Consider the following 24,315-nt stretch of genomic DNA (forward strand, 5'->3'; position numbering starts at 1 on the left):
TTGAAGATAGTAAAGTTGAAAATGAGGTTCAAGAATAACCTAGAGATGGAAAATTTATTAGGAACCATCCTTTAGACCAAATCATAGGTGAACCCTCACGTGGTGTTGCCACACGTTCCTTCTTAAGAAATCTAGTTAGTCATTTTGCATTCTTATCTTAGGAAGAATCTAAAAATATTAAGGAAGTCATAGAGGATGAATCATGGGTACTATCTATGCAGGAAGAGCAAAATCAATTTGAAAGAAGTAAAGTTTGGACCCTAGTTCCTAGGCCTGACGATCACACTATTATTGGAACCAAATGGGTTTATAAATAAAAAAATAAAAAAAAAGGATGAAAATGGAGTAGTGGCTAAAAACAAAGCTAGGTTAGTAGCCCAGGGGTATAATCAGGAGGAAGGAATAGACTTTGAGAAAACATATGCTCCCGTGGCTAGGATGGAAGCCATTCGCATGTTACTTGCATATGCCACTTTTAAGGATTTTAAATTATATCAAATGGATGTCAAAAGTGCCTTTTTGAATGGCTATATAAATGAGGAAGTCTACGTAGAACAACCACTAAGATTTGAAAATCATAAATATCCTAATCATGTATATCGGTTGTCTAATGTCTTGTATGGATTAAAACGAGCTCCTAGAGTTTGGTATGAGAGGCTTAGTGGTTTTCTTCTAGAAAATGGATTTACCAGAGGCAAGATTGATACTACACTTTTCATTAAATTTAAAAATGATCATATACTTCTCGTACAAATATATGTTGATGATATTATCTTTGGAGCTACAAATGATGAATTGTGTAATGAGTTTGTCAAATGCATGCAAAACGAATTTGAAATGACATGATGGGTGAACTAAGCTTCTTCCTAAGACTCTAGATTAAACAAGACAAACATGGGACTTTCATATGCCAATCAAAATATGTTAGGGACTTGCTCAAGAAATTTAATATGGAAGATGGTAAAATTCTAGGAATTCTTATGAGCTCTTCCACTAAATTTGACAAAGATGAGCAAGGCATTCCTGTTGATGTCAAACTTTATCGTGGCACGATTGGTAGTCTCTTGTATCTTATAGCTAGCAAGTCTGATATTATGTTTAGTATTTGTATGTGTGTTAGATTTCAAGATGCACCTAAGGAGTCTCATTTGTTAGCAGTTAAGGGGATACTTAGGTACCTTGTTGGGACTATTGAATTAGAATTGTGGTACCCTGAGTATACTTCATTTGAGATTGTTAGTTACGCAGATGCTGACTTTGCTAGTTGTAAAGTAGATCGTAAGAGCACTAGAAGCACTTGTCATTAGTTAGGGCAATCTTTGGTTTCTTGGTTCTCCAAGAAACAGAACTCAATTGCCTTATCTGCAGCCGAAACTGAATATATTGCAGCTGGAAGTTGTTGTGCCCAAACGTTATATATGAAGCAACAACTTATGGATTTTGGTTTGCATTATGACATGATCCTAATCAAATATGATAACACTAGTGCAATCAATATCTCCAAAAATCCCATTTCACATTCATGAACTAAACACATTAAATTTAGGCATCATTTCATTCGTGATCATGTGCAAAAGGGGGATGTGGCACTTGAGTTCGTGTGCACTAATGAACAGTGAACTGACATATTCACAAAACCTCTTCAAGAGGATAGATTTATATAAATTAGATGTGAATTAGGCCTAATGCACAGTAAAGATGTCACCTAGAAGAATGATTGAATGCATAAACTAAGGGGAAGCTACTTAATTTAGAAAACTATGGCTCTGAAATGATGAACAATCTCTCACATAAATTATTCATTTACCTTATACTTTGTGAGATCACTTTTGTTATCTATTTTGCACTGCATGTCTTTACTATATTTTGGATGCTGAAAGAAATGTACTTATCATATAATCTACTTTGATTCTTACTGAACTATTTGAGTTAATTCGTGTGGATTCATGTAATCTATTTGTTGAAGTCTGTCAGGTCTTTAACTATTGGGAAATGCTCAATTCTCAAACGGCACGCTACCGAAATTCTAAAAATCTTCCCAAAAATCATTCATCTGAATAGTTATACCTTGTGTTCACTTTCCTACATTAGCCTCTTCTTGCTGATGTCAAAATGGGGAGTAGTATAGTATTGCGAAATTGGGAAATGTAACTACATATTGTTGTTCTCATTCGCAATATGCTTGTGCTTCGTTATTAAAATTAAATCTTATGCATATTCTCAAGGGGGGGGGGGGGCTATTAGGCTTTTCCAACTTTTGCTTATTGTATTTGTCATCATCAAAAAGGAGGAGAATGGTGACTCTATGAGTCCTTCCCGTTAAAGAAGTCATAAGGAACGCAAAGATCACATCAACTATGGCATTTGAAAAGCAAAGAGGTCGAAGAACCATAAAGAAATGAAGACCGTTCACTTATTGTTTAATTTATTTTGGGTCTGTAATTTTATATTGTCTGTAATAATTAATGCATTGCATGCATGATACGACAGATAAGCTCAATGACCATAGATTGACTTTGGGTCCCTAAACATCACATGAAAAGTCCCCTATAACTCAAAAGTTATACCTATGTAAATAGGGGTGACTTCTAAAAAAAAAAATCAGGATATAAAATTAACTTTTGAAAGGGCCTCGGTCGACCAAACTAGTACAGTTATACCATGTTTGGTCGACCGAACCACTGTTGGCTGAAAAGGCTTAGCCTCGGTCGACCAAACTGTAGCAATATAAAATGTCACGGTCGACCGAACGGTCAAAGAAGGGAACACTTTGACTTCGTATGGTCGATTGTTCTGAAATGAACGTGTATTTAATGGTTGGCCGAATCACCACGTGTCTGACACCCCAACCGTTCGGCCGACCAAATGTGTAGGTCATTTTGACCACAATCGACCGAACTTACATCAGGAGCCGATCGAATTTGACTTGGTCAACCAAACCCACGAAGGGGTTCAAAATCACCCAATGACAGTCGACTATATTCTTAGTTCAAAATCTCCATAGTCGACCAAACCTCTCGGGTTGCCCAATTTTTACCAAGGTTAAACAAAGGTTATTTTTTATTAACCATACTTAAACTTTTTCAAAAATGCCGAATGAGTCCCCAACAATCATATTTTTTAGAGTGTCTATATATACTCCCTCACTTGGCTTTATTAGCACTAATCAACAAACATCACTAGCAAATTATTCTCTGAATTTTCAAATACCCATTTCCCTCATACAAGCTTAAAAATCCTACTCTTACTTATTCCTATTACAAGATGTCCTTTGTGAGAGTTTCTTAAGATTATCCATATAAGCTTACACTCTCATATTCTCTGATTGATATTGATTTTTATTGAGAATAAGCTTGAGTTTTCCCTTGTGATTTCATTCATAAATCTTCTTTCGGAAAACTCTCTAAGGCTTGTGAGTCTTGCATTGTTGTTGCAAAACTCAAAAGCTTGTATTGTGTTTGTTTATGAAAAACATTTTTGACAAACTTAAACAAAATATCTCTTGTAGTTGATTTTTGAAAAAAACATTTTTGAGATATTTGCTAGTGTGTTTCAGATCTTTGATAGTGCTCCTTGTGATTGATATAGTTATCTTGATTCAAAGATCCCTACACATACACTCTCACATACTGATTTCTATATTGCATTATCTTGAGAGTACGCATATAAACTTCATTGAACTTATAAATCCTATCATACTAAAGTGCAATTAATTTTATTGTGCATATTGGTAATATTTGCTTAGTTGAGAAGCATTTGAATTGTATGCAGATTTTATATTCATTATTGTATTCCAAGCATGGCCTGAGGGGGTGTTGATCTAGCCCGTAAGGATCGGTTCTAATTCAGGCCTGGCCTGAGGTGGGTCTTCTCTACCCCTTTAAGGAGAGGTTGTAAAGGTTGAAGTCAGCCCTGGTAATTTGACATGGTATTGTATTCGGTGTCGCTCCACATGGAAGTGAGCTTTAGGGGAATCCTCAGGCTTGCGAGCTAGAGGAGGGGACGTAGGCACATTTTTCGAACCTCGATAACATAACTAGTGTCATCTTTACTTTATCTGTCTTGCTATATTATGCCTTCTTGTTTGAATTTACTTGGGGCAAATTAATTATAGTTGCATCTATCTATTTATTTCATTCTTGTTCTAGATTGACTCTAGGATTGTGAAATACTGCTGCTGGTTAATTAACCTAGGGAGAAAATTTTTTAAATAACCAATTCACCCCCGCCCCCTCTTGGGATTGCAATAAATTCAACAAAACCCTCTGCCATCTTAATTCCATAAAGGTTTTGCTCAAGATACAGCTTGTTCGTAAGTAACTTGGACATGTACCGGCTTTCAAGCATCAACCAAATCGTAGCCACTGATTCCTCATCCATATCGTGGAAACCACCTTTGTTTCAAGCTCCTTCCAACTTGCTTTATTCATGTAATTCGGCTTCTTTCCGTATAACGTCTTCACCATCCCTTTCTGCACTAGCAGGTCTTTCACTCTTCATTGTCAAAGCCCGAAATTACCGGTTCCATTGAACTTGTTCAAATCGAACTTAATCAAAAAGACCCCAACCATTGTAGAACCAATAGCTCTAATACCACTTGTTGATGTTCGTTCAACTTGAACACGCGTAGTGAAAGCACACAATCAAACACGAAACAATCAACAACCACTAAATGATGAAAGATACTCAAGAAGCAATCAAACAATAATAAGAGGAATCAAAAATACAACTAGAACGCACGAGATTTACATGGTTTGGCATAGCCTACGTCCACAGGAGCAGCACTTCGGTTTTCACTATAAACAATGTCAAAGCTACAATCTTTGGGTTACAATATGGTTTAAGTATGGACCCAATGTGCACAAAAGTGTTCTAATATATCTAAACTACATTTTTTTCAATCCCCGGAAGAAATCCCTCTGTTTTAGCCCAATTTACAAGCCCTCGATTTGAAATCACGTAATCTGCACCGACAATAACCATCGAAGGTTTGGTGCTGAAAAAAATGCCTTCTGCGTACTACTTGAAACCCTCGACAGTTAGAGCCCAATCTATCAGCAGTTTGCCCTCAAACTTGCAGATTCCTCTTATGCAATTGTCCCTCACTTCACGTAACTTTCACCAGTACATGCGATCCACTTTGAATATGAGCCAAATCCCCAACACATTCCATGCTTGAATCGTATTTCTCCCAATATACTCACCACGTGCATGCCTATTCTATAGCCAAGATCTCATTTCTTTTCTCAGATCTTCAATAATTGGCTTCATGTCAATCACTATGTACTAGCCTCTTAGGAGGTATGAAAGGCAATATTATAATTTTCTTATCCTAGTTTATATCAAATTTCTACTAAGCTAATATTGATGCATCTAGTTGGTCTCAGCAACAATGGTTTGAGAAGAACTTGATTCTGTATGCCCCCTACAAATCAACCCTATAAGCCACTTGCTCTTACATTTTTAAATCACTAACGTCACCAGCACCTTTGCCTACACTTCAGGTAATTGGAGGCATAATGAATCCAACCAAGCATGCCAAAATAGTCTTTACTAAAAAAAAGAAAAATTAACATTTTTTAAGATGGGAAAGAAAGACGTTACTTGAACCAAAAATGGAGACGGATATAGAAGCTTAAAATGCCTTCTAAATTCTAAATTCTATATGTTTCTCTTGAAGGTAGTGTATGTGATCTAATTCCAAAAAAAATTACAACTAATGCAGGAACATCCTATCCTTTGTGTGATTTAGCTGAAGAATTTAGATATTGTCTTTTATTTAGAAAGTAATGTTTGCTACCTTAATTGTATAATGTATGTTGAAGAGTGAGGGCAAATTAGATTATAGGAATAATTAAAATTGTCATACTTGATTTCTAGCTTAGTGATTACTTTATGGACAGTAATTTGGGAGACTATATATGATCTTGCATTCTTGTATTCAAAGGGCAATTCCAAGACCTTATTTATATCATTTCTCAATATTAGCACATTTTATTTTATTCTAGGAAATTGCAAGCTCAAGATTTGCCATAAATAATAACTGATAACTATATTTACATGACTACTAGGTTGATTCATGAAATGTCATGACTATATTTACATGACTACTGATAACTCTATTTGTGTGATGATGATGCCTAGAGGTCAACTATGAAAAAAATAGGCTATATATTTTTGGACTGTTTGCTATTGTAGCTAGCTAGTGGGTGGAGTAGCCATCAAATCGAAGGTGTGTGATATGCATGCAGGTTCATTATTTGAAATTGACTACCATGGACCATTACCGAGGATGTCTTTTGAGATAAAAAAACATCATTTATTAATAAAACATCATCCTATAAACTTACGGAGGGTCAAACAATTTATTCGGCATTATTTATTAAGGAAACTATATATATTCCCAAGCCATGTAAGTCATTTTTTATCTTTTGATCTAAGAATAAAGGTTGTGACAAGATTATTTCAAAAAAATTTACTATATATTAAGTTCTTTTTCATCGTGTGTGTGTAGTTATCTAAAAATTTTTTCTCTTCTTTCCAATATTTAGATATATCTAAAATAGTTTTAAACCTTGTAATTTTATTTTTATCCACAATAATCTTAACGTTATAGTTTACAGTAATTCTAAAGGTTTTGAGTTCGAGACTGACTTAATAAGTCCTAAATTTTATATTAAATAATATTTTTCAGATTTTCCAAAAAGATAAAAAAAGGAAAAGAAAACGAAATATATAGATTACTTTTTTCTCTGCACTCTTGGCTAGAATTACTCCAAAGGGCAAAAACTCCCCCAATACCCCAAATATATAGAACCCTTGACCTAATCCCCTAATGTCAAGTGGAGAAGACATGCCTCTATGCCATCTTTGGGCAACGAAATAGATCCTAATGCACCCATTTGTAGGAACCATGCTCTCTAATTAATTTTTCGGGAGCAAATTCAAAAGAAAGAAAGAATAATTTGCAAAGCACGCACCCATCTGCAATATTAGATGGATGAGTTAATGCATGGTGTGGAGATTTTTTTAAAGGGTAGGGGTTGGGGTGGGGCATCCACCATTATGTATTATGGTCTCCAAAGTCCATAACTCTTTTTTGACCATAGAAGATTTGGGCAGATTCTGAAATTACTTAAAATAATTTTTTAAGAAACTGATGAGGCATGCATGAGGATGGCCATATGAAGCATGCAGAAGGGTAGGGTTAAGGGTAGAAGGCAAAGAAACCAACAAGAAGCAATCAAATCCATGTTTCTCAAGTACTAAACAATGAACTATTTTTAGAGGCAAAAAGTCTTTGGTGCCCCAATTGGCCATTGGAGGAACTCATCACCTAAGCCTCCAGCTGGGAAACAACTCATTTGAGGCACCCTACCTTCCCTCATGTCCTCCATGCACGCAGCAGCATTTCCATCTACCCCATTTTATAGTTGTTTATATGATTATATTATGTATCCAGCTTATATATATTCATATATTATATAATCTATGCTTTGTATATTATATATTATCAAATATATATTTATATATATTTGGGCGTGGGCGTGGGTGTGTCACCCCCGGCAAAACATGTGCCTGCCCATACTATGTCATACTTGATTTCAAGGCATGCAGCATTTGAATGGGCCATTGCTGGGGGGTGTACCCTTCGAGTATATATATCAAGGGATTCAATTTTCCTTCTGTTTTGTGTTTGTTTAATTTTTTTGAGAACCAAGAATCAACCCCACCAGCACCAATTAATGGACCCTTGGCATGGACCTAGCTATGAGTGAGGCACTTATGGCCACAGGTAGGGTACGTGGATGCTTGAATATATCCCAGAAGAATTCAAATCTAGCTGCAGAGGTATAACTCTCTATAGAACTAATGATTGATGATTTTTAAATTTATTGAGAGAGAACTATTAAATGAAAATGTGTACTCATAAAAAATAAATCTTATTCGTACACCCTTTCTTTATCATCTCTTTACATTATTATTATTATTATTATTATTATTATTATTATTTTGGTTAAATTATCTAGACATTTTTATTTTGTATGTACAAATTTTCTACATCTTGAAAGACCTATTGTAACTGGGAAATTCATATTATTTTTATGTGTAATCTACAAGTGATCAATAGCATTGATAAGATATTATTGTATTTTATGGACGTTATTTGATGGGGGCAAATTTTGTTTAAAAGAAAAATGTGACTCTACGTGTCTTCGAGCATTTAAGTTACATTTTGGAGTATGGATTTGGACTTGAATATATTTTATCAAGACAGATTCAGTTTTATATTTTATTTATCTAAATTCATAAAAACATATAATTGAAGGATTGAAACTCCAAACCCTAATATAAGGTTAATCTTTTATTTTTAACACATGCACATGTGTTTACATATATTGAATGCAATTAATATGCCAAAACTCCCCTTTGGTTTGCCATTTCCTGCAAACAACACAAATTTTTACATTCTTTTTATTTTTTGGTTTATTGAAGGTCTAGATTATATAATTTCATTGGATTGAACTATACAACGGAATTAGCTTATCCTTCATTCCAAACTCATTCCTAGTTGTTTACTATATTAAAAGGTGAGATCTTTAATATGAAAGTCTTATAATACAACCATTGACGGGTCATTTAGAGAAAACACAACAAATAATACAAATGGCCACAAATACCTTTTGATGACCCTAAAAAAGGCCAAGAATTTGAATTGGAGACTATCTTAATTATATATGCCTCAATCGTTGGTAAGTTGGTGTTTTGAATCAATCTTGACTAAAATAAATAATTGATTCATTTTTTAAATTTTTTTGTAGATAATTAAATGGATAATGGTGTTTGAACCCAAGCCTAATATAAATTTGAACGAGTCCTCGCTGCTAACCTATCCTTATTCTCAATGAACTTTGGAAATTAATTATAATATTCTCTTTAAACTTCATACTGCATGTTAAAATGGGGATTTGGCCCATTGGTTCTCATCTTCCCATCTCTCAAGCTCGAGACAACGGATTATGTAGAAAGTAAAAACTAAGAACATGAAGGTAGCGTTTAGAAGCATGAATTTGAAATTTGGATTTGGATTTGTGTGAATTTGGAAGAAATTCAACTAATTTTTTTTCCGTGTCATGACAAATTCAAATTAAAGCCTTGAAATTCATACTCCAACTATATATAAATTTAAATTTAAAGTGCAAATTTCATACTCTTAAATGGAAGGAAAGAGTAGGATGCAATTTCTTGACACATGCCAGCTAGTTATAAATAGTAACATATGGAAATAAAAATAAAAAGATAAAATGGTAAAAAGATATTGGAAAGTTTCTAAAGGGATAGCTTGGTAGCCTGGGATTTTGTTTTGAAGACCAAAAAAGATTGGTAGTCGATAGTGACACTGAGAAAGGGAATTATTAGGGGGCACCCCTTGACAATTATTATGTCTTTGAATCATATATCTTTGGTACTGGAAGCATGCGGAGTCAAGATGGTTGATAGCTGCCATTATGTCCTTGCTTCTGCACATGATGAGGAACCACCTTGCCCATCACACTTCTTTTCTTCTTTTTCCCTTTCCTTTTCTATTGCATATTGTTTGATTTGCTATTGGCTTGGTTGGCAATTCATTATTATTGGGAGTGGTGGTGAAATTTGTGAAGGACTGCAGTTCCCCCTCCCCGACTTCAATTCATTCATAAAATCTTTTGGCTCCTACCAAGTGTGTTGAGAGAGAGAGAGAGAGAGAGAGAGATGGCAGTATGGCATCCACACATGTAGCTTTATAAGGAACTGACAGGATGGTGGAATGGTAACATGGCTTGAATCAACGTATGAAACAGGAAATGGAAAGTGGATGTGCATGTGAATATGGTTGAGAGTAAGGTCGATAAATATCCATACGTATGGTCACAACATTTGTTATTGTAAAAATGTAAGTTTGAAAATAATTAAACACTAAGCAGCAGAAAGGACACTTTACGTGACGAAGTCAAAATCCAAGTGGTCCTTTCAAAAGTTCTATCGTGCTCGAACGAACTAGTTTATTTCTAATTTAAAATCTTTGTACCTAACTCATATACTTAAGACTTCTAATTTTAATGCTTATTACAATACAGGCTAAGCATGGGCAAGCTATAAAAATAAAAATAAAAAGAGCATCGTGCTCAATTCAGGGAAATTCAAAAAATTGTACTCGCAGATTTTCCCAGTGCCATAAGCCACATAGGCATACTGGGCATCCGCCCCTTTTTTAGGACCATACAGATCCGTTTTGGGGCATCACTGGGTTGCCCACTTTGTGTACTCTTGCTGGGTCTACGGAAGAATGTCTTTCATTTATTTAATTGAAAGCATACGGCTCTGGAACTGTAAGCTTTCAAACTGAATGATTCCATGGTCCTTACATTTTGTAATATGGTATCATGCGTTTTTACTTTTAACCAAGAAGGCTCAAGTTCTGTTTTATCTTTTCTTTTTTCCCATCTAATATAAGAAAAATGTTTTTTACTTGGGGGGATCAACTAAACTAACCAAATCAAAGGGCTTCTGGCTAGATTTTAAAACAAAAACAAAAAACCAAAAACAAAACAAGCAAAACAAAAAAACCAAACAAAAAAAAATTAAAAATTTACAGGGTGGTGGGATGACTGGATTTAGCTTTATAAACGATTTCAAACTTAGGGGATCCAATTGACATATATGATTTATATTCTAGGATGATATTAGTTGTAACAAGCAAGCATTAACTAGTCAATCAAAACATTCACCACTACGAGTATTAAACATATTGTAGTAATTGTAGTAAGCAAGCATGAAGAAAAATAGTGCATCAATGGGTACAATGCTAGTAACCTACAAAAGATTAATGATCATACATTTTTTCATAAATAACTATGTATGTTATTCTCACTACTCACCCACTAGCTATGGCGCACAAATAAATATAATAGTATATCTAAGGAGTCGAACTCCTTAGAAATTATAAGTCCAAAATAAGCTTAGTGTTAGGGGTGACAATGTAATGGGGGTTAAATGGGGGAGAGAGATGGCTTTACATGTATTTTGCAAGGATTTGTAAATGAATATCAAATTACCTGTGTTATGGCTTGTATGGTTGTTCTCTTACTTGAATAAAATAAGTAGTCTTATTTATCATTGAGCTTGAATGTCTCTTGCCTTCATGATCTATTGGTGTCTATATTAATATGTCATGATTATAAGTGGTTGTCGAAACTTATGCAGTGCTCTTGTTTGCAGGCTTGACCGGGTGATTATTGGCTGACTCTGTTAGGGGAGATCCTCTAACGAGTGTCGCGCGGCCCTTAATTGAGTTTAACTTGGAGGTCCATGGCAGTTGGTATCAGAGCATAGTGTGTGCAAGCACCATGAGCGGCAAGATGGGAACTTCGAAGTCTACAAAGACAGAGCGTGTTGAGGCACTAGAAGCAAGAGTGACAAAACTTGAAACTTTGGAGATGAAGTTCTTTGAACTCCAAAAGTTTGTGACAGAATTGTCAAACGAAAGAGGTGTGCCAATAGAACTTGTGGTTGCTCAAGAGAACACTAGAGGAAACCTCTATAGTGTATCTAAGCTTGAGATGAGAATTGTGGAACTTGAGAAATTCATTTCACATATAAAATCCCTGGAGAAAAGACCAATATTAGAGCTTGAGGTCTTCCTGCGGAACATCGAGCAGTTTGAAGCCTTTGAGAATAGGCTGAAACACATTGAGGCCATAATGCCATCCCTTACATCCCAAGGGGGAGAGCCAACAAAGCTTGAGGCCTCCCTACGAGAATTAATTGATAATTTTTATTTGCTTACAGAGAATATCAAAGAATCTATTAGCACCATGAAAGAGGATTGGAAGGAGGGGGGTAAGCTTCGAAACCTAATGAACCAATTTCAAAATGACTAACATGAGGTGAGTATTAGTTATACATAGTGGCCTAGATGTCTTAAAGGCCAATAACTGATACAATAACTGATACATGTGGGGGAACTCAGATTAAGGTCCCAAAACCTAAATGTTATGGGGGCGCTCGAGATGCAAAGGAGTTAGACAACTTCGTCTTCAGTCTGGAACACTACTTCAAGTGCTCAAAGATTGATCTAGATGAGGACCGAGCTAACCTTGCAATGATATATCTAACTAAGGATGCTAAGTTATGGTGGAGAACCAAATGTGAAGACATGCAAAATAATCAGTATACCATCAATACTTGGGAAGGTTTGAAACAGGTCTTAAAAGAACAGTTTTACCCAAGAAATGTAGAGTACATGGTGCGTTGCAAGGTGACTTACAGCCCCTATAAGAAAACTAGTTTTTAGTGACAAAATTTTTAGTGATGGTTTCAATTTCATCACTAAAAGTGATTTAATAGTGACGATTTTTGAAAACCGTCACTACTAGTCTAAGTATTAGTGACAATTTTAACAACCGTCACTAATAAGTCTCTTTTATGACAAAATTGAAACCGTCACTAATAGTTGCGTCACTAAAAACTAGTTTTCCCACTCACACCATCGCACGAAACCACTTTTCGCTCGAAAACTATCCTGGAAAAATATTAACAATGTTTCTGAAGGTATTAGTGATGATTTCAAGGCTTCACTAAAAGGCAATTATTAGTGACAATTTCTTAACCATCACTAATAGTATAATATTAGTCACAATTCCCTTAGTCATTACTAATAATGCATGTTATTGACTTTTTGAGTCTGATCCCTATTTTGATACTGACAAAGTACATGTTTCTTATGTGTATATTTAACATGTGAATATGTCCATTAATTTAACTCACACATAAGGAAATGACGATGGAAGCTTGCAGGACTTAAAGCCTATACGATTAGGCGCATTCCATGAAGTCAGAAGACCAAAAGAAGAAGAAGATGACATTTATTATTTTATCTTGTAATGCATTTAAGTTTTATTTTTAGAATTTGGTCTGTAATAATGCATACATCTTGCATGACATGATTTGAATGCTCAGAAAGAACCATAGACAGACCGTAGGGAATCAAAGGTCATAGACAGACCTTAGAATATTGAATTTTTCATTAAAAACCTTTTTCATAAAAGTTAACATCACACAAAGGTTTTGAAATGTCCTTAGGGTTTAAATTTGGACAAAAACAAGTCTTTGGTAGACCGCCATTGGATTTTTGAGCTTAATTTAAAAGTCCGGTCGATCGAACCCTTGGCAATATAAATGCCTCGATCAACTGAATAGGTTAAAAGTCAACATTGACTTCGCTCGGTCAACCATACTAAATTGAATGCACCATCCTTGGTCGACCGAACCATCAGCCTCTAACACCCCAACTACTTGGTCGACCAAACCTTATAGTTTAAATTAGCCTTGGTCGACCGAATTTATAAGAATGGTCAACCAACCTTTGCATTGGTCGACCGAACCCACGAAGGGTTCAGAAACACCCCTGATGTGGTCAACCAAAGCTATAGTTCAAATTTGCCTCGGTTGACCGAACTTATAAAAGTGATCGACCAAACCTTGTCCTTGGTTAACCGAACCTCTTGAGTTGGCTTAATTTTTAACCACTAATTGTCATTAATTTTTCACTTAAACATTTTCAAAATAACGAGTGTGTCCCTCAACGGTCATATTTCCTGAAAATCTATAAATACCCACTCCATAACTCAGATTAGCATATTTGATTAGCCATAATTTTCTCTCAAATTTATTTTGGCTTTTCCTAATCAAAGTTCCCCCAAACCTATACTTATTGCAAAAATATTTTCTTTGGAGTAAATCTTTTCATATTCTCTCCAAACTCGCCTTGATTCCTTCTTTGAAAACATTTTTGAAGAGTATTTTTATTGGGCATTTATTTTAGAGTGTGTTTATTGCAAAAACCTTTTTATGCATAAATCCTAACTGCTCCAAATATCTTTTCTTGCAAATCTTTGTTGAAGAAAACTTTTATTACAATTTGATCTTTAGAGTTTTTATTGCATATTTAGTTCACATCAAAGACCATATATGTATCATTTTTGCAAAAATATTTTTAGAGCAAAACCCTAAGTTCTCCTACAGTTTTTATTGAAATATATTTTGGGAGAAAATTTTATTAAGGACCAAATCCTTAAAGCATTTATCATATATATTCTTTTCAAAGATTACAAAATCATTTTTAGAAAAACACCCTTACTCTACTGAGTGTATATATCATAAGAGAGTGCATGTATATGAGCTTAAATGTGTACATCTCAACTTATTGTTTGAAGCATGTAAGATGTACAAAAATATTTTTAATGTACCGGTCGGGTTCAGCCTGTATATTGAAATGGGGTGTCTTCGCCTCGTAAGGGAGACTAGTTGGGGTTTATCTCACCCTGTAAGGAGAGGTTGTAACAGCTTCTACTCCGCCCATTTAAGTGAGTAAGGATAGTGTAATCCTTGGGGGGGTTGCCTAAGACAAGGACGTAGGCTAGTTTTGTCAAACCTCAATAACAAATCTGTGTCACTCTCTCTCTATCTCATTTAAATTTTCGTACTTAAATTTCTATATGTGTATGCTTGTTTATTCACTATTACAATTATTTGCATGCACACATTTAAATTAAATGAGATATACTGCACATGTGTATGTTTGCACTCATAGTTTAATTATTTTACATACACGTTTGTATTATGAAAATGGGATATGATATGTGATCAATCAGCGTAAAAGTTTAATTTAGCCAAAAAGTTTTTAAAACCCAATTCACCCTCCCCCCCCCCCCCCGGCGCTTGGGATCACACCAATTTCAACACATATTGATTGAGAAAAGTCAACAATTTTAGTGACGATTCTTTTAAACTGTCACTAATAATTACTTTTAGTAATGGTTCTTCCAAACCGTCACTATTTTTCTTGTATTAGTCACGGTTTGTTAAACCGTCACTAATATAATTTTTATTTAAAAAATATTAAAAAAAAATTTAACTATATTAGTTACGATTTTTGAAAATTGTCACTAATAGTCTATTATTAGCGACAAATTTATTAAACCATCACTAATAGTCTTCCTTATTTTGCTTCGTAACTAATATCAGCAACTGTCCACTACTACGAAGATAGTCTCCTACTAGCCCATCTGAATTATAATCATCTTCATGAGCAACCCACCCATGTATAGATATTTAAACCAAATTATTTCTTTCGCGTGCATCCCATTCCTTTTTAATACTATGACAATGAATAGCTTCAAAAGATCGCTCAAAGTCTATGGCATTTAAAAAATTAGTTCAACGTTGCAAAACTTGACCACAATATCCTTGGTATGTACACAGTCATTCCAAAGGTATCAACTTCAATATGTTTAATATAATTAAATTATATAAGAGAATCTTGGCAAAATACTTCGAAACTGACCTAGCTAATGAGTCGGACCCCTCTCAAACTCGAAAACGGAATTATCTATATTATTTAGCCAATTCGGAACTGGGATTGTTCTTAACATAGTGGACGAAAAAGTTGGAAAAGTTGTCATTTATATAATATTAGTGAATATTGGTTGAAAAGATTCATAATCTCCAAATTTAAACCTTTTGAATTAAAGTTCATACCTTTTGGAATGACCATGTATGGACCAGGGAAGATTGATGTGGGGTGAAGTTCTGCAATGATTGGAATGGTTTTTGAAATGCAATAGAGTTTCAGAGATAGGATGCACGAAATTAAGAACAGTTGCTTGTATTATCTAGTAAGCAACTTGACACCAAAAATAAGAATCTGGATGAGTTGAAGATAAAATACAACGAGAAGAGGATGTCCTATAGGTTTAATGGGACCAGAGTCATCACACATCATATTATATAGTTTTCCTCCAAAGGAATTAAGTTCCACTTTCATCATCTACGGAAGATTTTTCCAGTTTCTTTGATACAGACTTTGTAGTATTGTGCAAAGGCTTCGCGAAAGTATTACTCATTTTTAACTTCTTGAGTGAATCAAGTTCTGAAGATCTTTTCTCACTTTTCCTAATAGAAGCAACCTCTTTCAAATCTGAATAAGGAAAGATCTATATGTCTGGCCATGGACTGGGATTATTGTTCTTAACATAGTGGACAAAAAATAATGGAAGAGGGAAAATTGACACTACTCTATTTATAAAAATGAAAAATTAGGACATGCTTCTGGTTCAAATATATGTAGATGATATTATATTTGGTGCTACCAATGAGGATATGTGCAATGACTTTGCCAAATAATGCATTTAAGAAGAATTTGAAATGAGCATGATGAGGGAGCTCACTTTCTTTCTTGGACTTAAAATCAAACAAGAAGAAAATGGCACATTCATTAACCAATCAAAATACATACGTGACAGAATTGTTATCAAACCATTTAACCTAGAAGATGGCAAGGTATTGGCCGGGGACCCCTGCGAGCATTTCCACTAAGCTTGACAAGGATGAGCAAAGTATACCGGTAGATGTTAATTAATTAAGCTCTACAAAGGCATGACTGGCTGTCTGCTCTATTTACAGCTAGCAAACCAGATATAATGTTTAGTGTACTATATAGATTTTCCCCCAAGGAAGTTCCACTTTCATCATTTACGGAAGATTTTTCCAGCTTCTTTGAGACAGACTCTATAGTGTTGTGCAAAGGCTTTACGGAAGCATTACTCATTTTTAGCTTCTTGAGTGAATCAGGTCCTGAAAATCTTTTCTCACTTTTCCTAATAGAAGCAACCTCTTTCAAATCTGAATAAGGAAAGATCTATATGTCTGGTCATGGATTGGGATTATTGTTCTTAACATAGTGGACGGAAAAAAATGGAAGAGTTGTCATTGATTGAATATTGGTTGAAAATATTTTCTAAATTTAAACATTTTCAAGTTCATACCTTTTGGAATGACCATGTACAGACCAGGGAATTGAATGAAGGTGTGGTGAAGTTATGCAATGATTTTACTGATTATTTAATTATGTAATAGAGCTATAATTTGAGAGACCTTTTGAAATTGTTCATCATGTATAATAACAAGGAATGAGATGCATGAAAAAGAAACAACGCGCTTTCTTCAAATGTCTATGCATGCATAGGTGGGTTGCTCGAGGAATTAATATGATTACAATTCAGAGCTTGTCCTAGGTTTATTGGACCAGAGCCCTTACACATCATATTAATTATATAGTTTTTCCCCCAAGGAAGTTCCACTTTCACCAATTTTAATTTTAATTTTAAATGACAGACTATTAGTGATGGTTTTAAGAGTTTTAGTGACGGTTTTAAAATTGTCACTAATAGTCTGGTTAAAAGCCCCAATTCCTTGAGCGAACCTTCCATCCTTTCCCTCCCTTTGGTTGCTCACTATTTCTCACTGAACCTCCTCCCCTCGCCGCCACTCGCCGAAACTCGACAAAGCTCCAGGTATGTACGGTTCTTCCTCGTTTTCTTCTTCTTCTTCTCCTTCTTCTTCCTCATCTTCTTCTTATTCTTTTGCAAGTTGACCATGTATACATGTGTGGTGCCTGCGTGTGTCCGTGTGTGTGTGTGTGTGTGTGTGTGTGTGTGTGTGGATCTAACTATGTGTGGGTGTGTCTACGTGGGTGTGTGAGTGCGTGTGGATCTGTCTATGTGGATGTGTGAGTGTGTGCATGGGTCTGACTATGTGTGGCTCTAAGTACTCGTCTACATACTACAATCTGATTCCCAATCCTCATAAATTGTTACATCTAATTTTTATGTTGTTTGAATGTGTTGTATAATTCTGTTAGAAATTCAAAATTGAAGGGTAGAATTAAATTAGTTATTTTGTAAGTAGTTTAAATTTCAGTTTTATTTTATTGTTATTTATATTGTATTTATGTAAATTTTTTATTTATTCAATTCTTGTTTTGGGTATTATTATTTGTCATCGTATTTATATACCGTTATAGTTATTGTATATTCATTATTATTGTATTATTATTGTTTTTATTGTTTGTATGTTTTATATTATCGTTATTGTAAATTTCGGTATTATTTAGTATTCCCTGTGCGTTTCGAAACAATTATATATATGGTGAGAGGCAATTTTGTTTAAACAATGAAAATATATTTAAATATCATCTTTTTATCCCTAGTTTAGCTAATATATTAGAACGGGTAAAATGGAAGTAAATCAACCACATTTTCTTGTCCTCTCAATACATGCCTCCGTCCATATATGAGAAACAATAACAAATAAACCAAAACCCAACTAAAATTAAAGGGATTTCTTCAAGTACTTTTAGAACTAAAAATTTCAATATTTCTATGCTCTACGCATACTTGAAGTTATAAACAATTAAAGACTCAATCTCAAGTCACTTGTCACCTAGCCAATTATTGACACCAAATTCGAATGACCTGTTTATAACCAACAATTTTGAGGACCACTTTGAGAAGATGAGTAAAGTATAGAAAATCGAATTACCAATTCTCTAACTCACTCTGTACTTTGAAAATGGAATCACCGGTATTTTATTTGTTTGAAAATATATATAAAAAAAAAAGGAAAACGTTCTTAAAGTGACCATTAATTCTTGAAATAATAAATTAATTGGTTAACATTCTATAATACCTATTCTAAAAATGGTTATTGTGCTTACATTATATATGTGTCTCTCATGAAAAAAATATAAATTTCTAATGTTAGATTTTTGAAAAACTTACAAAAAGTGATAAAAGGTAATGATCAGTTGATTGACTAGGATAGATGACTAGGATATTGCATGCTAGTTGAATTGATAGATTATTTATGTTGATTCATAAATTGTGAAATGGATGTTACTTAGTTGACTAGGATGTTGCATGTCGGTTAATTGAACAAATTGAGAACTGCATTTCATGTGTTCATTGAAGTTTAGACCCGTTCAAGAATGGATATTATACATTCATGTCTCATTGTACATGTGAGACAAATCAAGTAATGAAATTCAATTGATTATTAGTCATACTATGTAAACTAATAATCAATTGACCATGTTCATTATTTGTTTCATTTACGATTAGTGATGTTTATATTTCAACCATTCTTAATTGTCCAATGTGGACTGTTTAGGAAATTGTCTTTACATTGTTGTCATCATTCACACTTTGTTCATTGTCATTATATATTTTGAGTGCATCTCTACTTGTGTTTTCTAGGTGCATAGTGGGGTGTTGTGACAATTTGTTAGTGATGGAACACTAGCAACATATTCTCTTCCCTCATCTCGTGTACTTGGAGAGGCATGGGGAGATACTGTCAAAATCTAGAATGACTATGACAAAGGAATTTGAGCGATTGACTACAATGCAAATGCATTAATATTCCTGGATGGGATAAGACCCATACCCTTTAGATGGAAGGTCGTTGATTTTAGGATTCACGATGTATGCGGCGTAAACATTATTCTGAGAATGTAATCAACACCATTTACTTGAACATGTTATAGGATAGTTAATGAACATTGATAAGAGTTGGAAAAACGTTTGGGGTAGGTTTTTTGGGGAATACATGAAAGGGGTACATGATTTCATAGACTTCGTGCATCCTCGTGCAGACAAAGCCAGTAGAATACGGTGTCCTTGCAAAAAATGCCAAAACATAACATTCAAAAACATTGATTTGGTTCGTAAACATCTATTATGCTTCGGAATGAAGAAAAATTACACAACATGGGTGTTCCACGGTGAAGATTACATAGTTTAGAGCGATGATGATGAAGATAAAGTTGAGGGGGCAAATATAGTAGGTGGTGATACACGTTCGAAAGGGTTGATCGAAATGTTAGGTGACTTGCAAGGGGGGATTACAGTGGACATAGACTACGTCAGTGTCTCGCATAATGGTGATGAATCTACTTCAGCAAGTACCATACCTTGCGATCCTAGTATGTTAAATCGACTCGATAAACCATTTGTTTATCTCGTGAGGGATGCACAGGTGCCCCTATATCCAAACTGTACAAAGTTTTTAAAATTGGAGTTCTTGATTAAGTTGCTTCATGTAAAGACAATGCATGGATTATCTCAGAGCACATTCAACATGCATTTAAATCTCATTAAGGCGGCATTGCCTGATGGTGAAATACTTCCGAAATCCTTTTATGAGGCGAAGACATACATGCATGAATTAGGTCTCGGTTACACTTCAATACATGCATGTAGGTATAATTGTGCACTCTTTTATGGTGAACATAAAAATGCGAATGAGTGCCCAGAATGTGGTGGACCGAGTTTTAAAACTAATCAAAAGAAGGGTAAAAAGATCCCTCAAAAATTTTTGTAATATTATCCATTAATACCGCGTCTGCAACGATTGTACATTGCAAAAAGATTGCTACAGATATGAGATGACATAAAGAAAAACGTCTTCAAGATGAAAACACCCTTAGTCATCCAGTAGACTCGGAAGCTTAGGCCGAGTTTGATAAAATGCATCAGTGGTTTGCTAGTGATCCTCGCAACATCAGACTTGGCCTTACTTCAAATGGGTTCAATCTTTTCAGTAACATAAACAACTCGTATAACATGTGGCCAATTATGATAATGTCATACAATATGCCACCATGGTGATGTAGGAAAGAACCCTTCATTTATATGTCTTTGCTTATTCCCGGATCGAGAGCATCTGGTAATGATATTGATGTTTACCTATGTCCGTTAATTGATGAGTTGAAAGAACTATGGGAAAAATGAGTGGAGACATTCGATGTGGAAATCGATACAACATTTTGGATGCATGTTGCACTGTTGTAGACAATTAATGATTTCTCCGCTTACGGCAACCTATCAGGCTAGAGCACAAAAGGTTACTTAGTATGCCCAGTGTGTAATAAGAATGTTGGGTCCTTACCCTTAAAGCATGGACACAAGTTATGCTTTATGTGTCATCGTCGTTTTCTATGACCTGGACATCCTTGGAGGACTCGTGGTGTCAGAAGTTTTAATGTAAAACCTGAACGAAGGTTGCAATCAAACCAACTAAGTGAGGAAGAGATGTTAAATCAACTCAGGTTGATCAAAGATGTGAAATTTGGGAAACCACCGAGCAGTAGAAAAAGGAAATGTGCCAAGTGGGAGTTAAATTGGACAAAGAGAAGCATCTTCTTCGAGTTTCCATACTGGAAAAATCTTCCACTACGCCACAACTTAGATGTCATGCACATCGAAAAGAACATTTGTGAGAATGTCATTTGTACATTGCGGGATATAAGTAGGAAGACAAAGGACACCGCAAATGCTCGCTGGGATATGGAAGATATGGGAATACGGCCTGAGTTGCATCTGATTCGTGATGGGGACAAACTTCTCATGCCATCAGCCTGTTACACATTTTCAAAGGATGAGAAGAATAATTTCTTCGAATGGTTGAAATCTATGAAGTTTCCTGATGGATATGCATTGAACATAGCTCAATGCATAAGTATGAATGAAGGGAAGATGTTAAAAATGAAAAATCATGACTATCACGTCCTTCTGCAATGGGTTCTACCCGTTTTCCTTCATGGACACTTGAGTGAAGATGTTCTCTCGGTGATAATTGAGTTGGGGATCTTCTTCTGACAGTTGTGTTCCAAAAAATTGAGTGTAAACATACTTGCACGGTTAGAGGAGGACATCGTGATCATATTCTGCAAGCTGGAGAAAATATGTCCACCAACATTCTTAGATGTGATGGTCCGCCTAGCCATCCATTTACCAAGGGAGGTCAAAATTGGAGGACCGGTGCAATATCGATGGATGTATCCTATTGAGAGGTAAATTATAAAGTCCTTCTATAATATTCACATGATTTCCTCGCTTTTTTGTGTGTACAAGTCACTAGTGCTATATAAAATGCACAGGTTCTTGTCCACTTTGAAGGGGTATGTGCGCAATAAGGCACGGCCAGAAAGTTCAATCATTAAGACATACATTGAGAATGAATGTATTACATTTTGCTCAATGTATTTATATGATTTTGATACAAGGTTCACTCGTGAGAAGCGAAATGCAGACATTCATGCTATTAATGCCAAAGATGAAGAACTGAGGAGCTCTATATTTCAAGGAAATGTTCGGTCGTTGGGTGCACAGGTTTGCGATTTCATTTATATGGATGATCTACTAAAGTCCCATTTTTACGTCCTCAATATATATATATATATATATATATATATATATATGTATTATTGTTGCATATAGTGAACATAAAGCTGACCTAAAATGAAAGGAGTGTTGACGAAAGACATAAGAAGAAATTTTTCAATTAGTTTGAGAGCTGTATAAGTAACAATTTTCATGTGAGTTCGAAACAATGTACATTTTCAATATTAACGGTTGCTCATCTTAACTCCTTTTTAATTAATAGATGAAAGTCATATATTACAATAAAGAACCAACGGCAACTAAAGATTTGTACACGTTGGCATGTGGCCCCGATCAACGAGTTAACCACTACAGTGGTTGCATTGTCAATGCCTTACGATTTCATACGAAATCCCTTGAACTGCATAGAAGAACCCAAAATTGTGGAATTGCGGTGCTAGGCGCAGAAGAAGATGAGGAAATTAACTACTTCTATGTCTTTGATGACATTATAGAGTTTCACTATGGAGTCAACAGACTCGTCCACATGCTCAAGTGTACCTGGTGGGACATTAGTAATAAAAAAATTGGGATAAATACAGATGCCTACTTTACCAGTGTCAATTTTAGCAAGACATGGTATCAAAATGACCATTTTGTACTAGCGACGCAAGCAAAACAAGTGTTCCACCTTAAGGACACAAAATTGAAGGGTGAATGGCATGTGACCCAAAAAATTCCTCCCCGAAATTTGTATGATATTACAAAAGTTGCAGACGCAGAGAAAAGTGTCAACGAAGATGCTTTCCAGGACAATGAGTCATCTATCAGTGCAGCGACACAATCTGTTGTCAATGTTGTCGAGGAAGGAGCTGATCCTATACCATTGAATAGAGTTGGTGCCACGACCGACCTTGTAGGGACTGCTGACATTGGAATTGAACCTTATGAAGACATTGCCTTCATCGACAATGATGAAACTAATGGGGAATATGAAACTATCGTCAATGACTATAGTGAGAAGGAAGACATATTAGAAAGTGAAGATGATACCGATATTGAGGACGTATAGGGGGGGTAAGCATGTTATGTTGTCACCATGTATGTGACATGTGTAAATAACTGAGAATATATTTACTATGCATCCATCTAATATCCAATCTTCTTATATTTACTTGTGTATTATTTGGCAGACATGGCACCAGGAGGTCATTGTCGCCGAGTTCAGTCCAGCCCCTCGACTACATCGCCCCCCGAGGATGATCCCATTTCCTCAAGACCGGCGGAGGACAACCCACCTCATACGGCACCGTATAAGCCCTTCGGACTCCTGCCCGAGGATGTTGATCCATCAACTAGGCACCATACCCAAGGTGAGTTGCCCACCATAATGAGCAGCGTTGGTAAGGTTACGAGTATTTCATTTAGAGTAATATATTAATGATGGCACATGTGCATGATTGTTCTTAATTAACTCTTCTTGCAGCATCGACCTCGTCAAGGACGCATACAACGAGGACAGGTCGTGGTGCAGCAAAGAACACAGTCCTCAAGAGACACCTGGACAGGAATGAGGGGCAGCGGATCCAGATCGATATTCCTCCAGGCTTCACGGCCCCACTAAACAATTGGTGCACGACATGGACACAGGAGCTCAGCATTATATGTCGACAATATGCTCCAATCACTTGCATCAGATGGCCAGATGTGACAGAGGCTCAGTGCTTGGTTCTTTACGAGCACATCTTGGTAAGTAACTCTAAACCATTTCTTTTACTTTTAATATACTACACAATTAACTGTCTAACATACTATATGTATTTCATATGCAGGTGAAGTTTGATATAGACATTTTCACTTCCGACCATGTAAAAAAGGTGGTGAACACTCAACTGTGTGCTCAGTTTAAAAGCTATCACACTGAAATGCGCAAGCATTTTAGGGCGATGGGAGATCAGGTCGAGGGTCACCCATTCGATACGATCCCCCAAGAGGATTAGGAGGTGGTGTGTCATCACTTACGCAACCCGTCCTATCAGGTGATGTGTTTGTATTGTTATAACTACTATGTTGTATTGATATCGTTAATTAATAAAAAGTCATTTCATTTTTTGATTTTCATAGGCTGTGTGTGTGAAAAATACTGCGAACCGCTGAAAACTAGAGACGACACATTGTGGTGGGTCGAAACTGTTCGTCGGGCATCGAAAGGTCATTTCTATATTTATATGTCTGATCATTACCTGACAAGTATTATTTATGTTTACACCTCCGC

The sequence above is a fragment of the Malania oleifera genome, chromosome 9 (assembly GCF_029873635.1).
Source record: "Malania oleifera isolate guangnan ecotype guangnan chromosome 9, ASM2987363v1, whole genome shotgun sequence".
Classification (NCBI taxonomy): Eukaryota; Viridiplantae; Streptophyta; class Magnoliopsida; order Santalales; family Ximeniaceae; genus Malania; species Malania oleifera.